This window comes from Poeciliopsis prolifica, unplaced genomic scaffold, assembly GCF_027474105.1.
Source record: "Poeciliopsis prolifica strain line A6 unplaced genomic scaffold, Auburn_PproV2 SCAFFOLD016, whole genome shotgun sequence".
Lineage (NCBI taxonomy): Eukaryota > Metazoa > Chordata > Actinopteri > Cyprinodontiformes > Poeciliidae > Poeciliopsis > Poeciliopsis prolifica.
The window spans coordinates 9,066,895-9,082,262 of record NW_026562391.1 but is presented as its reverse complement, the minus strand read 5'-3'; positions in this window follow the sequence as shown (position 1 = coordinate 9,082,262).

Sequence of the window (15,368 nt, the reverse complement as noted above, 5' to 3'; positions counted from 1 at the left end):
ACAGACATACACAGACAACAGGGCGATTTAGAGACACCGGTAAACCTAATTGGTGTTTTTGGACTAGAACCAGTGTAGAAGCAGGGAGAACATGCACACTCCACGGGAAAAAGACTCTGGCTGGATTTGAACTCATCACCTGCTCAGGCAACATTGCTACCAACACTGACAGAGTAATGGTCCGATTCAAATGAAAAGCTGTGCAAAAAGCAAGAATGCTGGAGGTTTATGTGTACTCTGTTTCATTCCCTTCTCTTCCCCTGGAAATACTTTACATATTTGGTTCTCAGTACCAAATATCAAATTGAATTATCTTCCTTCACGCAGGAAGACGATTAAAGGTGCGAAGCCTCAATTACTTCTATACACAACGACAAGCGTTTGTGTGAATGTGACAGCAGTTTAAAGGTTTATAAAATAGTCATCACATTAATTTGAAGGCTTTTGGTCTTAGCTCGTTTTAGATTAGACAGTAGCTTTGTCCTCCAGGACCAGCGAACCTGGCTGAGTTTTCTATCCAAGTGAAATATTAACTTCTTAAATACTTTCATCTGAAAATCACTATTAGTAATTGTCTTGTGCCCATCAAACACAACAGTGACAGACTAAAAGTCCTCAGGGTTCTGAGGCTGCAAGCCTTTATTCTTTCACAGCTCCTGTTTGTAGAAGCGACTGTTGGATCCAACGTGCACAAGTCTGATAAAATACGACCTAAGAACAGACCCTGAAGGCAGCATCTGTCCTTGCTCAGTGGCTGGATGTGGAGCAGTGCTATGAACGGTGACTGCATTATTCTTACGTTCACCTTTATTTAGGCCTCTTTATTTTATTGGTTACTCTGAGTTAGGTCACATCAAAAAGATTGGATCCGTCTGAGATATTTGTAATTTTTGAATCCCAACTCGTTTATAGTGATTCGAGGTCCTTTTCCTATCTGAAAAAAACAAAACAAAAAAAAAAAAAACAAAAAAAAAACAACAACAACATATATATATATATATATATATATATATATATATATATATATATATATATATATATATTATATATATATATATATATATATATATATATATATATATATATAAACTTTATAGTGACAAACGTGGGATCACTCTACACGAGTGTGGAGGACAGGCCCAGCCACCGTCAGGGCCACGGTGGGTGTTTGACATTGATTGATTGGAGGCCTTCTCTGCTCTCGGGTCTAATCCCAGAAACACAGAGAAACGCGCTGCAAGCTGAAGCTCCCCGGTGTGGATAACACGGCGATAATGCGGCATAAATCCCGGGTCCGGCCGCAGCCCCGGGAGATGCGCATCACAATGAACACATTTCCATATCCTCCATGAGTCAAGGTCACACAAAGACAAAGCGCCGCGGATGGCGGGGGTTAAAGTCAGGCTCCCGCTTCAGCAAAAGTCGATAGAGGTCATCATTGTCTCCAATAAAAACGCGCGCCTCTATTTACAGGCTACATTAAAACACACAATTGGGACAATCATAGGTCAGTCACTTATCTCTCATAGCTGATTTCTACCTGTGACTTTGACTCTCATAGAGCTGTCCTGTTATGTTGTGCATCTAAAAAAAAAAGGGATGTTCGCCATATAAGTAGGCTTGGAGCATGAAGACAAACGGCGCTGCCTTGCATTGTTTCATACAGACGAAACCAAATTAAATTCAGCATTGAACGGGTTAAAACGCACACGGCTCCCTGCAGGCTGCAGCCGCTCGGCCTATAGCAGAAAGGCACGACTGTCTTTCCTTATAAGGCAAGGGACTCAAAGCGGCGGCGAAACATCGCCAGAAACAAGCGGCCGCGGCGCCGTCCCGCTCGACCATCCGCGCAATAAAACCCAGCCCTGATGACGGGAGGCATGTAGTTTCGAAAATCACGTGCGATCCGTTCAAGGTATCCCCGTGTGCTCGTGCGCGGCGGTCGGCAGCGCGCGCTCGGAGTGGCGGGTGCACATGCGGCGTCTGCTCGTTTCAGCTGCGTCACTCCTAAATTGGAGACGAACAGCGGGCATTAATTTGGCAAAATAAAATAAATAAATAAATAAATAAAAGGGTAAAGTGGAAGCACCGCAGCGCTTCCAGGATCTAAGCAGTTTGTGACAGCGGTCAGGTTTCTTCATGACCCCTTCATCTTCATCATAACGCTCTTAACACCCGCTGCGATCATATGCTAGTTCGACATCCCCGCAGGACCACAACGTCTCGTGGGACCCAAAACAGCTCACGCGGCGAGTTTATGGCGCCAGAAATGTGGCACGTGCACTGGGCACGGATGGGATTTTGGCGTGCGTGCGTGCGCGCGCGCTCGGTCTCTCTCAAGGAGAATTTACCTGAGCGGCGACGTGCGACGTGCTCTGTCGGTTCTGTGCTGCCACGTTTCATCTGTGACAATTTTTTTTTTTTTTTTTTTTTTTTTTTTTACGATGAGGCAGAACGGCTTCGGAAAATTGTGGGGGGAATAAACTGATCGATGAATCACATCAGGTGACGCACAGACTCCAACAAACACGTCTGAATTAACAGTTGTCAAATTTGGCAGGGAATTAACAGTTGTCAATATCAAATAAAAAAGATCCAAAATTCAGGCAGGGGGGAAGTGAGAGGTGAAGTTACAAAATCATCAAGTTCTATTTGAATGACAGGCCTCTTCCTAAATCTCAGTTATTACATCCCATCACTGAATTACATTACTGCACCCTTTGAACAATTAGGTTATGATTTGCCTTCAAACTTTCTTCTTTAGATGAGCAAATAATGCATCTAAACTCCACGCAATGAAAGCATTTGTCATACAGGGTGTGAAGATTATTCACCTGTATTTCAGATACACCAGTTCACATCATGAAAGCAAAATAAAAGGTGAGAAACAAAACAATCACATCTCTCAGGGATGCAGCTACAGGTGCAGATGCCTTGTTACAGCAATATTTTCCATCACTTTGGGCTATCTTCATTAAAATCCAAACATCATATATATATATTTTTTTTTTGGTCAAGAAATTAAAACATGTAAATATCAAAGGTCCATTTTAAATCATTTAATAATCCAAGACAAACATTTGAGTTGGACTTGTGCATCTTGGAGGATGAAGGAAAGCTCTAAATGCAACAGGATTTTATCACTCACACTTTACTGTAATGACACCTCAGGCGAATAATTATTTATTGTTTCTTAATGACAGGAGAAGAAGTGAAAAAAAACAAAAACACCCAGAGTAACATGGAAACCTACGTGAGCTGATGTTCATGAACTTCAGTCAGCGAATCCGAGGCTCTGATTACGCTGCTACATTGTGTGAGGATCATCTGATCATGACATGAACATTTTCTACACGACAGAAACAAAGCAGTTCCTGCATCTCTGGATGCTCCGATCACATGTGGGGAAACGTTAAAATGACACATTTTCTCTAAAAGATATCAAATAGTGAGTAAAATTAGAGTAGTTCACAGAAATCAGACAGTGCTTTTAATTTATTTTTATTCTAAGGATCCACAGATAGAATATACCAAGACCAAAAAGTAAGTAATTGCAAACGTCATCATAAGACAGTTTTTGTAACACTAAGATGCAAATGTATTTTTATTATACTCTCACTGTTTTACTATTGGGTGTAATTTCCGGGTTTGTTGCCCGACGTTTCAGTGCATTGCAGCTGTTGCTGTTCAGAACCTGACTTCCCAAACTGTCATCACTCTTTCTTCACTGCCTCAGCTGGGACTCAAAGCAGCTTGTCTTTTACAAAGATGAACCGAGTGAGTCACTGCTGCAGAACACACAGGTTTTTTACAGGATTTAAAAAAACAGCTCACTGACATTTTTATGACGGCTTCAGTAGCGTAAAGTGGAGGGTGAGACAAAGGAGGCAGCCTCTAAAGTGTCGTAAAGCCAACACACTGTTCAGATGGCTTAAGAATTAGGATCAGCCCAAGTCATTTGACCTTTCACCGTGACGCCGTCTTTGAAAAGTGCGATTCACTCAGAGATTTCAAAAATTTCATTCAAAAAAAACCTAATCAAAATTACAGAGATTAAAAATGACAACCTCGTGAACACCTTTTAAAGTTGTTCCTCTTGCAGCTGATCTGCATTCAGAAATTAAGAGCAACAAGTCCCTATCAGAGAATCTGGTTTCCGCAAATTCTCTCAACATTTTATTACTTTTTTTAAAAAGTGAATAAACAATCTCTTTGTATCACAGTGGATTAACAAAATATGAGGAAATCAAATCACTCATACAGTTTCTAAGCAGATTGTGCAGAGAAGTGCTACATTTAAAAATGTGTCTATTCATACCCAATGCTGAGAACTCTATTATGAAAGTTCTTGCTTTGGAGAAAATAAATAAGGGACAGAGTTTCTACACAACTTTAACCTTTAATGGTAGTTGAAAAGATAAGATCAGTGAAATAAAACAGACTTTAAGTCTAGGACATACATCTAGTTTCAACGGAGCAGCAACAACTGAACATGGCATAAATCATTTTTCTGTGTTTTTATGTGGCAAGGAAGAGTTATAAATACAAATTATTTGTGTATAATTTGTATTTAGAAAAATTCCAGCACTTAGTATAGTTATTCAGAGGGGCAAAACTCCACCCAAAGGAATCTTTTAAAACTAAATTCTCATATTCCAATAACCATACCCAAACATTTGTTTTGTCATTCACGACTTTCCGTTTCCTTGGGGTATACGTATCCTGCCACACACAGCCTAATTTCTTCAACATCACAAAAAAAGTAAACATATCATTCAACTATGGCGGATGTGTGTTGAACTTTCTAAGATGCTGCACAAAAACAGCTAGTCACTACAGATCGTTCACATCTACCAGCAGAGCAAAAGTGTAAAAAAAGAGGTAAGTATGTCAAACCGCATTTGAGGAAGACGTGTTTATCTTCCGGTAACTCTTAAAATTTGACATTGTTCCTTTATGACAGTCTATCAGGTTGTTAAAATGACTTCATGACGAGTATAAACCAGTTTCTATCTGAAAGGTCCACTAAAACTTGCTGACTCATGTGAACACCCCCTGTGTTCACCAGTAATCCGACATTCACCCATCTGCTTCCTCTCAGTTCATCTCACTTTCAAACATTCATAAAATAAATAAATAAATAAAAGGAACATATAAATGCCATCCATTGGATCCTGTGTCTTAACCTTCACTGTCTGACCTTTCAGCTTCCTGTTAAAATATTTTGACTGGCTATGAATTTCATTAGCGCTAGGACAGGTCAGACTGCAGAGACGACCAGGGCCTCTGCAAGCGCGACCATTCTTAGGTAAAATAAGCGCTTTCTTATGCACCCATGTCACATTTTTCATAACGTCTGTTAGAATAAATCCTCTGACAAAGTATGAAGGTTGCCTTCAGTCGCCAAACAGTTGAAGCAAATAACCCTCTTGCATGTTTAGTTTGACCTGTGACGAAATTTTTCTTTATGTTTTAGCAAAATGAAGGGGCGATGATTCGTCTGCAGCTGGTGTCTGGGTTCATACACCACCACTTTAACTTCCCCTTCATGCACCACACATGCGGTGTAGCCTTAGCTTAACCACATATTGTGTAAAGAGTAACTATAGACAGGCTCCATCTTTCTGACTTGAGTTTGAGTGACGTGACATGTTCTCTGAATATCAGTTGACGTTTGCGCTACTGTAAAGTGGTTAAACCCTTTAAAATATGGATTGATTATGTGTTGAAAAGTGAGACTAATTTGAGCAGATAATTGTGGAGAGAGAATTAGATTGCTGGTGCACACACACCTGTGCACATCAGAGTAACGATGCTGATCAGAACCAGTTCAGAAGTTGCAACTTTTTCTTGAACAATGCCAGAGTAGTTGTGCCTTGAACACCAGTTTTTGATGAGCAACAGTCATTTAATTGCAAACAGGCTGATCTTGCCATTGATCTATTTTAAATGAATCGGCTGTGTGCTGGGTTGTTTTGCTCAAAGCTGCTGGTCTCAAACAACAATTCTCCCGATTTTCTCGTTCGCATAAGAATAATAATAAAAAAAAAGATCACATAAATATTTAATTTATAAATTCCAAGTCGAGCTGAACTTTTCTATCACTTGCATATTTTTGGGTAACCAAAGAATGGCGCTCCTTACATAAGCTCATTTTTTGCTGTTTCCACTGTATTCGGTAGCGTTCTTGGCTGCCAAATGCTTGGCTTTTTTATTTGACCATTTTTAACATAATTCTCAGTTAATATGACCACAGTGAACCTAAGAAGAACTGAAAAGGAAAAGTTGCAAAAGTAGTGTTTTCAGCCCCTTTAAGTGTATTTTTCCATTTGACATGTTGCAGCAAACAAAAGTACAGTGAAACTACGTTCCAGCTGCAGGGCAGAAGGTTTCCATCATTGCAAATGAGGATTTTCGAGAGTGACGAAACAGTGCTGAGATGAACGCACGCATGCACAGATTCATCTCGGTAGAAGTTATCAAAGCCGAATGTAATCTGCAGTGGCGCCTCTGCAGAATGAGATTTTTCAGAGTGTGTTGGCGTGTAACTAATGTGTTTAACCTGCAGAGGTGACAGAGTCAATTCTGCTGGATTCATGGAGTCACACTTATTGTCTCCTGCTCTGAATGCATACTCGAAGGCACAAATGAATGCTCTGAGCATAAATCTCCAGCACACAATTAAAGTTTCACGGCGCAGTCCTGATATTGACGTTATTTTTATCAGGCTTGTAATGACGTGGAGGTTAATGGGTGGTGTATGACTAACGGGTGAGACGACTCTCCTGGGAGGCTGATTTGCTCAAATGCTTACGTCAGACTGCGCCGCCTGCTCGTGATGCTGGCTGCCTCGTCTTCTGAGTGTTTGGAAAGAGAGTGGGGAAGATGTGGCCCTCCATCCCACTGACTCACACTGCAATGTGCTGTCGATGAGTATGTCTTCTGTCCATGTGTGTGTGTGTGTGTGTGCGTCAAAGACAGGTAGCATTGGGGAGCGATGGCTGCTCCGCTCAGTGATTCACAGATTGGGAGTCAGAGTCAGTGGTTTGTGAGCTGATCATGACGCAGGTCCATCCACCCTCTTACAGGAAGCTATTAGAATGTGGTCAAGTAAGATGCAATTCAAAGAGCTCCTATCAAGTCTATAAAAATCTGGAATTGGATTTAAATACTTACTGGGATTTGATTAGTCTTGTTTTAGTATGGGAAAACAAAGATTAGAAAATGTTTTTATTTCATTGTTTTAAAGTTGACTCCATTCTTCTGGACTTCCATCCTTCCTTGTGTCCTTTCTTCATTTGTCTTCCCCTTGTGTTTTTTTGTGTCCTCCCATTCTCTTCTGCATCCTTTTTCATATCCTATTTGTTTTCCTATGTCCTTTCCAGGATCCTTCCTTCTTTCCTCTCTTGTGTCTGTCCTTCATCGCTTTGAGTTCAGTTATTCATGATGCTGCTTGTTCATTGATGTTTTCTAACAGACATCTGAAGTTTTGTCTTCTCACTGCCATTTGTTCATCATTTTCTCTTCTGTCCTTTGTTCTGTTCCTGTATGCTTTCCTTCCTTATTTCCTTAGTGCCTTGTGTCATTTTCTCTCACTGTCTCTCTTGTAACTTCATGTCCTTGGATTGTTATCTAAAAATGAGGAGTGGACTGAAGAGCCAGGGATTTTGACTCTGGTAAAGCCATCTTCACATGAAAGATGTTTTGACATTTGAATGGGTTCCACTTTACCTGTTCAGCTCATGAGAACAAGACGTCCAACAATCAGCACACCAAAATCAGCTTGAGCTGAAAAGCGGCTCACACCACGCCATTTCCCCTGATGCGGAAAGTTCAAGAAAGCAGCGTGTCATTTTTGGTTTCACGTCTGCTGCTCCTGTGATGTCAGCGGTGCCAGTGGGAAGAAGCATAATTATGTATCTGGCAGTGAGTGGTGGAGCCGACATGTGTGTTGTTAGCGGGGAGGCTGGAGGTGGGACAGAAACGGCAGCTGAGAGGGGTGATGTGGAGCCCGGCGGTGGGGCTGACACACGGTTTCATCTCTTGAGCAGGTCAACAGGTCAACACGAGGCGGGTGAACTGACCCCGACCAACCCAATGTGGGACAGAGACTGATCTTGACAATGCCACAGGTTTTTCTTGGGGGTGGAGGGAAGGTGTCATATAAATAAACAAAATGGGTAAGATTTCAATTGAATTGAACTTCAGAGTTTTCATGTTACAGTTCAGGCTTATGATTGTAGGAACTAAACAAATGTTCAGACTTTGGATGCAGCTCCACTGAAAACCCCGACTGGAGTCATTGGTTGCTTTTCTTCTAGTACTGGACCAATTCCACACTTTGCAAAGTTTACCACATGCTGGCTCTTCCTAATGCTAACATTTACTGTGGCTTATAAATGTATTTATGATCCTGGAATACGCTCATTCACATCAGATCCACAAATGTCAAAGTGGATTAAGGGACTGATCAAAACACAGTAGCAGATATTTCAAGCAATGAATTTGTGTTTAGACTTCTTAATTCAGAAATGTCTAAATAAAAATTATTGCCACCTATTTACTCTGGAAATTACTAAATGAGTTCACAGGTTTCAGCTGGGAATAATGTTATCCTGGCATATGATGACAAGATTAAAGACACAACAATCCAATTATGAGGACAATTTTGTCTAAAGATCGAAACAATAAAAGTGGTACCAGCTGCTGATGTGCTGGTTTACAACACAAAGATTTACTAAGCAATAGACCGAAACATTTGACCCATTTGAAAATGACTTTATATTTTCTTAATTTAGAACTCACTAAATAAATGGATCCCAATTTCTTCATTTTGGAAGCACTTAAGAAAACTGAAACTCCGTGAAAACTGAAGCACACTTGAAAACCCAAGTTTGATGTACAAAATAAATGCCGTCTAATGATTTAAAGAGCATTACATTTTGTTTTTCCTACAACTGTCAAGTCCAATCATCCTGCCAGAATCCACATCTGGCATCAATGATGAATGCCAATTGTTCATATTGCATTATTAATAGCTGCTACAGTTGAAATCCCCTGGAGAATATTAAGCCATCCAATAAATATGAAAAATACAAATTATGATAATAGCTGATCTGCTTCCTAATTACTGATTTCTCTGCATCAGGGAATTCAATGTTGAACTGCGGTCTGCTTTCTTCTAAAATATTAATTTTTTTCTGCTTTTTTTTTTTACAGACTGCCACCTTTAGTTACTGAATCCGACACATGAACAGATTTAAGACGAACTGAACTGAACTAAATTTGACTTGAAAGAAGCAGCACATTTGAACCTGATTGAATTTCTAAATGCAGCGACTTGTTTCAGTTTGAGTAACATCTTTTGGAAAATCTCAAACCACATATCATCCTTTTTTAGGGTGCAAAAGAAAAAGCCTTGCTTGTAAAGCAATTTGTTTAGTATTTCTCTGTGCATCCTGGTGCAGCTCTGGCTGAAAGCTTGCCTCGGAGGAACCTTGAAGTTGCCCACATGAGAGGACGCCGATATGAGAGCGACCTCGCCTCTGGCTCCTCTGGCTGCTCCATAAGCTGCTAAAGCAGCTGGAGGCCAGAGCAGCTTGGAGAAACGGTGGGAAGGAGCCGTGTGAGGAGGGAGTGGGACAGCTACCATCTCCCTCGGCCCTCAGGATGTAGCCCCATCCAAGGAAATCCATCCAAGGTGACAGCGAGAGGCGTGTTGTTGTTTGCCGGGCCCTGGGCAGAGAGAGGGGAGGCAGGAGCAGATTTTCTCAACTACAGGCTTGTGTTTATGGCGTGTGTTAGTGTGATCATTTGGTGTAAATGTTAAGAGCGGCCTACAGCCATTCTGATCGTGCTCTGCATGGTGTGATTAGGGCTGAGCCATCCGTCTCTCGGGCAGACTCAGCACAGCGGTGGAGGCTGGTAGGAGGAGAGAGAAGGGGCCCTGTTTGGAAGACAGAAAAAAAGGGGGGTGGGGGGGGGGTAATGCTAATTAGCTGGTAGCTTTATAGCATGCTGTTTTCCATCTCATCATCGCTGCGTGTCCGGGGGCTGATTGGAGGAAATGAAATGGTATTTTGGATTGTTTGAGGAGAAAATGATAAAAGTAGCACATGGCTGCGAGCTAGAACGTAGATATCAAATACCACCAACTACAAGGTGTTCTTCTTGGAGAGGGATAAGTGACACTCAGTGTGAGTGGCAATATAAAGTGCTGTGTGAGGCCGTCAGAAGGAAGACTGAAGTAGTCTGGTCTGGTGAGGGATTTAAAGTGTTGAATCCTCTTCCAACATAACCAGATCTGGCAGGCCAAGCTAGCTCACCCTAAAAGTCGACCACGAGATGCTGAAAGGAAACCCTAACGTCATCATGGGACTGACAGCAGGCTCTGGATGGTGCTGATGTGAAAGCTTACACCTGTACAATCAGAAAGGGACTGAACAATTTGAACTTTGATAACTAAAGAATTCATTTCTTTTCTTGCATCATTCTCATATTCTGCTACGAGGATTTGTAGTTATTTTATTTAAATCAGTGAATTAGGTGCTACCTATAGGCAGTATGTTGGAGTTGCTGTGGTTGGATCAGAAGTCAGATTATCTTCATCAAAATGAAGTGACCCAAACAGGAATCAGAACGAATGGGATGCAACATGAAATCTTTCGAAAATAACATTCAGTTGAATCAAATGAGCCTTAAATTACAAATTTTCCATGATCATTTTTGTACTATATTGCATCAGAAAACATCCAAAGGCAAAGAAAAATAAACTTCTCTATGAGAATTAACTGTGAAACATGAGAAGCCACTGTCCATGAGCATGAACTGGCAAAGAAAAATATCTTTCACCGTGAAATCAGCTCAACACCATCAGGTGTGACTCATTCCTTTTCATCTGGAAAAACGCAATAATGTTAATTATTTATCATCACATTACAAATAAGCATGAAAATGCAGCGTTATTGACAGAAGTGTGTTTACCTCGGTGCTCTAAGGTTTACAATGTAATTTGGTAACATTGAGGATCTATCACTTCCTCTAATGTAACAGTAAAGTATCGCTGTAATAAAGGCTCATGTAAGTTTTTTCTCCAAGCCCAAAACTTGGAGTTTATATATCTGAGTAACTGAGCTATCTTTGCAAAGTTAATCATGACACTATTTCTAGAAGGGTGTTAAGAATATTTTTAGTAAAGGTTAAATCCAACTCCAAACTTTCTGTGAAGATGTTTTACATTAAACTTTCAGCCTGAAATCACAATAATCTGAAACCTTTAATCAAAAGTCTGCATGATTTAAAAGATGATATTCTCTCTAAGAGCATCAGTTCAATCATATGACAATATTACATTACATTTATGTCATTTTAGTGTATTAATGCTGACAAAGCATATCAATACTGATAAGAAAAATATATAGAGCTCAGGTAGCTCATTTACACATCCATTGCCACTTAATCATGCGGCAACGCTTTAAATTCTGAATCCTAAAAGATTTCATCTTTTGTCACGTTGGAGCAAAAAAATTAGAGACCTGATGTTCAGCCGACTTCGTGTCATCAGTCTGTTTTTTGCAGCACTCAGCCGGAGTGTTGCGTCTTGTTTCACTGAGCCGCAGCCGTTTCTCTCCGCGATGAATGCGACCGTGGCGTGTTAGTGACTGAGTGTCGTGCTTAGCTGGATGAATGGCACGGGTAGCTCTGCGTTTTATGCCTCATTGCTTCGTAATGAGTCTCCTAGTGTCATTGTCAGGGTGCGCAGGGAAAGGGAGGATCTTTATCTCTGTTTATTCCCGCTCGTAGCCTTTTCTCTCTGTGTGGTGCGGTAGCTCGATGGGCCCCTCCGCGCCCTCCCCTTGCCTCTCTCACCCTGCCAGCCTTTCTCCCCATGCCTCTCCCCCTCGTTACCGCCTCCCCGCCGCTGCTGGAGCGGGGGGATGGGAGATGGAGGAAGGATGGAGGACAGGAGGGAAGGAGAGGAGGAGGAGGAGGGAGGCGGCGGCGGCGGTGGTATTCTGCAGGTTGCCAGTCGATGGTGCATCGAGGCACTTGGCTGCTGCACCCTCTCACTGCCCTTCACCTGATACACAGAGGAGAGAGACAGAGGACGGCGGGTTGTGGATCTAATGTTCACAAGGCCCCTTCCTCCCCCGGCTACTGTTGCTATGCCTGCCAAGCTTCCTCCTCAGCCTTGGCCTGCATGAAGCCTGAATTAATAACAGTAGCAAATTCACCAGCGGAAATCAGCAGCTCGTTCTGAAACAATAGCTTCCTGATTAAAGACAAATGCAAACCACTCCTTTGTAGGACAAAAAGAGAAGAGGTTTTAAAGAAAGTCAGGGTAATTATGCCGATTATAGTTAATTTTGTAAAGCATTTTATTGATCTATCATTTTGTTTATCGCAACAGAGGGGACGAAACACATTTCTTAGATTTTGAAGGAAGGTGGACAAAAAAAAAGCAGCATCAGTCTGCTTCTACAGATGACAACCAAAGACAGACGAGAGGGACGAGAAGTGGACATGGCTCTCCGGTTCGGTTCAGTTCTGGATGTTCTGATGTGATGAAAGCTCTGCGATTGGGAAAGCCTGAGACTGTTTCCTCTCAGACAAAACACAGAACATCTTTACAAGGAAATATTTGAGGACAATTGTTTTTTTTGATTGACTTATTTTTGGGGGATTTTTGATTATAAATTCACATTTTTCATGGTTACTCAAGGTTTTATTTGATCTCTTTTTCACGAGTTGCCATTTGCATTGTTGCATTGCATTTCAGAAACTTTAAGTGGACTTGTGACAGTGAATTTGCATAAAGACATTAATAGGCTGCTATATTTTCAGCTTCCCTCACATCGACTGGAAACTAACAGCAAACCTCTGAATTTTTGGTTTTGCTGGGCATTAAATTAATTATGTAGTAACTGCAACTATTTACCTCCCCAAGCCCCGAGTTAAAAACTGTCAGCTATATTTACTCTTACTGGAAACAGAAGCATTCACACGCCAGCTAAATATTTGCAGAACAAACACAAAGAAACCATTTTCTGTTCACCGTCAGCGACTCGCAGGAGCAGAGAGGAACCAGAGCATGTTGTGGCGACATGAAGCCAAATTCATTTTCTGTGAAAAACTTCTCATCCGTGTATCAAAATGCATGCTTTCAGTATAATTTCTCTTCCCACGTGTCCACATCACGCCTTTGAATATATATATATATGTTTTTAATATATACTATGAAGTGCAATAGGAGCATGATAATGATACGGAAATTGTATTTGAGAGAAACTGAGGGAGACTCTCTGCGAACGTGTCGAATATCATGCAAATTACAAGCCGACTCTGGAGGAACAAGGCCATTGATTGGAGTACCTTCCACTGTCGTTGCGTGACACTTAATGGAATCCCTGAGGGGGAGAAAATTGTGCTTGTAGTGATTGAATTTTAATGTTTTTGGAGGGTGATAGTCAACGCAGGGCAAAGGAACAGAAACTGAACAAGAGAAGTAATGAATCAATGAATGTTAATGAACGAATGCAGACTGCTGCTTGCCGTGACGCGGCTTCAAACGGGGTCAGCACTTTATGTTTTCTTATTTTTATTTATTTTTTTCAGTCATTCTTGCTGAGAATCATAGAGGCTTAATTGTTTGCTCTTTTGCCTCACGACAAAGCGGATCTGGGTTTGAAATCCCAGTCAGGGCCTCTCTGTGTGGAGTTTGTTGGTTTTCTCTGTGGATGTCCGGAGCTTCTCCAGTTTCCCTCTTTATAGGTTTATGTTTGAGTAAAACGAACGTTGTTCTTTTATTCCATAAACTACTGACAGCACGTCTCTGAAATTTCAAGCCTAAATGTAGGATTTATTTGCAGAAAATGAGAAATGGTCAAAAATACAGAAAAAGATGCAGTGCTTTCAGAAAACAAGTTCATACTCATTTAGAAACAACAATACAGTTTATTTTGTAACTCAGGAAGAGTTCAGAGATCAGTATGTGATGGAACACAATGAGGTTTTCTGTGGGGTTCACTGTAATGACCTCTTAATTTTTTCCAGCTCCGACTTAATATGCTTTGTTTTTAAATTTCTGTGTGATTCTGTGCATCTTTTGAAACGTCTCGGTGCTTTAAGGCTTTTTGTGAAATGCTGAGTGTTCATGTCATTACATTGTGTTTTTCTTCCTGTAAATGTGGCATAATCTAGATAATTGCTTTTTCTGGGATATCAAATGTGTCTGACTTGAGATTCTCTTTCCTAGAGTTACAAATGAGAAATCAGGCATCCATATGTGACCAAATTTTAATAAAGAACTGAAAATTTCACAAGGTGCTCTATTTTTTTACATGACTAATGTGATGTACTTGTGTGTATTTACTTTGTATCTTTGACAACATTTTGAAATGTTTTAGCAATTGTTTTCTCTGACAAATCTGATTATGAATTAGGTTTTTTTTGTGTTTAGTGTATTCTGTAATTTCCTTTTTCTGCACCTCTGAGTGATTGTTGTTTGCTCCCTTTGAAAGAGACTAGAGATTTTAGGCCCAGTGAAATGTTTCCACATTTTCAGACAGAGAAGCGAAAACATGTAGCACATAATTACAGAAACCTTTCCTCTTTAAGAAACCCTGAGATGAAATCACATTTTATCTCAGGACTCTAATTCCACACTGATACATTTAATTTGAAATCATTTAATTAGCTGTGAGGAAGAACTGGGAAGATTTTGTTTTCATCGTCCCTGGAGCCACTTTTCTTGGCATCTTTATCAAAAAGCTAAAAGCTGGAGCTACTCACACTGTGATGGATTATAAATACATATTTCCAATGGGAAATGAAAGATGAAATGGTTTCTGCTAGCAGTGCCCTTTCATTGCCTCTGCCTCCCTCTTCCTCTATGGTCACAGCTCTGCTCTTAACCCTCTCTCCACTTTGTTCAAGCTGACCTTCTTCTTTTTCCCTGAACCCTTGAAACCTTTTGATACGAGGGAAGACTTTCTCTGACCAGACATCTCGCAGCTTCCTAGAGAAAGGAAGGAACGCGAGAGACAAAGTGTGTCAAAGCCAAAATGAGACCGTCTGATGGAAAAGACAAGTGTGGACAAATGCAATTTGCAGAATCGAACCCACGGAATGATAATATGAGAGTAACCAGAACGATATATGTCCATACTGACTTTTATAAAAAAGAAGAAAAAAAAAATCCCTTTCCCGGCGACTTTATTCGGTCACATTATCCCGAGGATTCCTCCCCTGCTCTCACTCTCACCATTTACAGGGAGTCACAGACGAGTGAGAGATGGAGAGGAAGGGATCACCCGAGAGGAAATGCCGGCACTGGATCTTCTTAAATACACATTAGAGTGGGAGGCAGT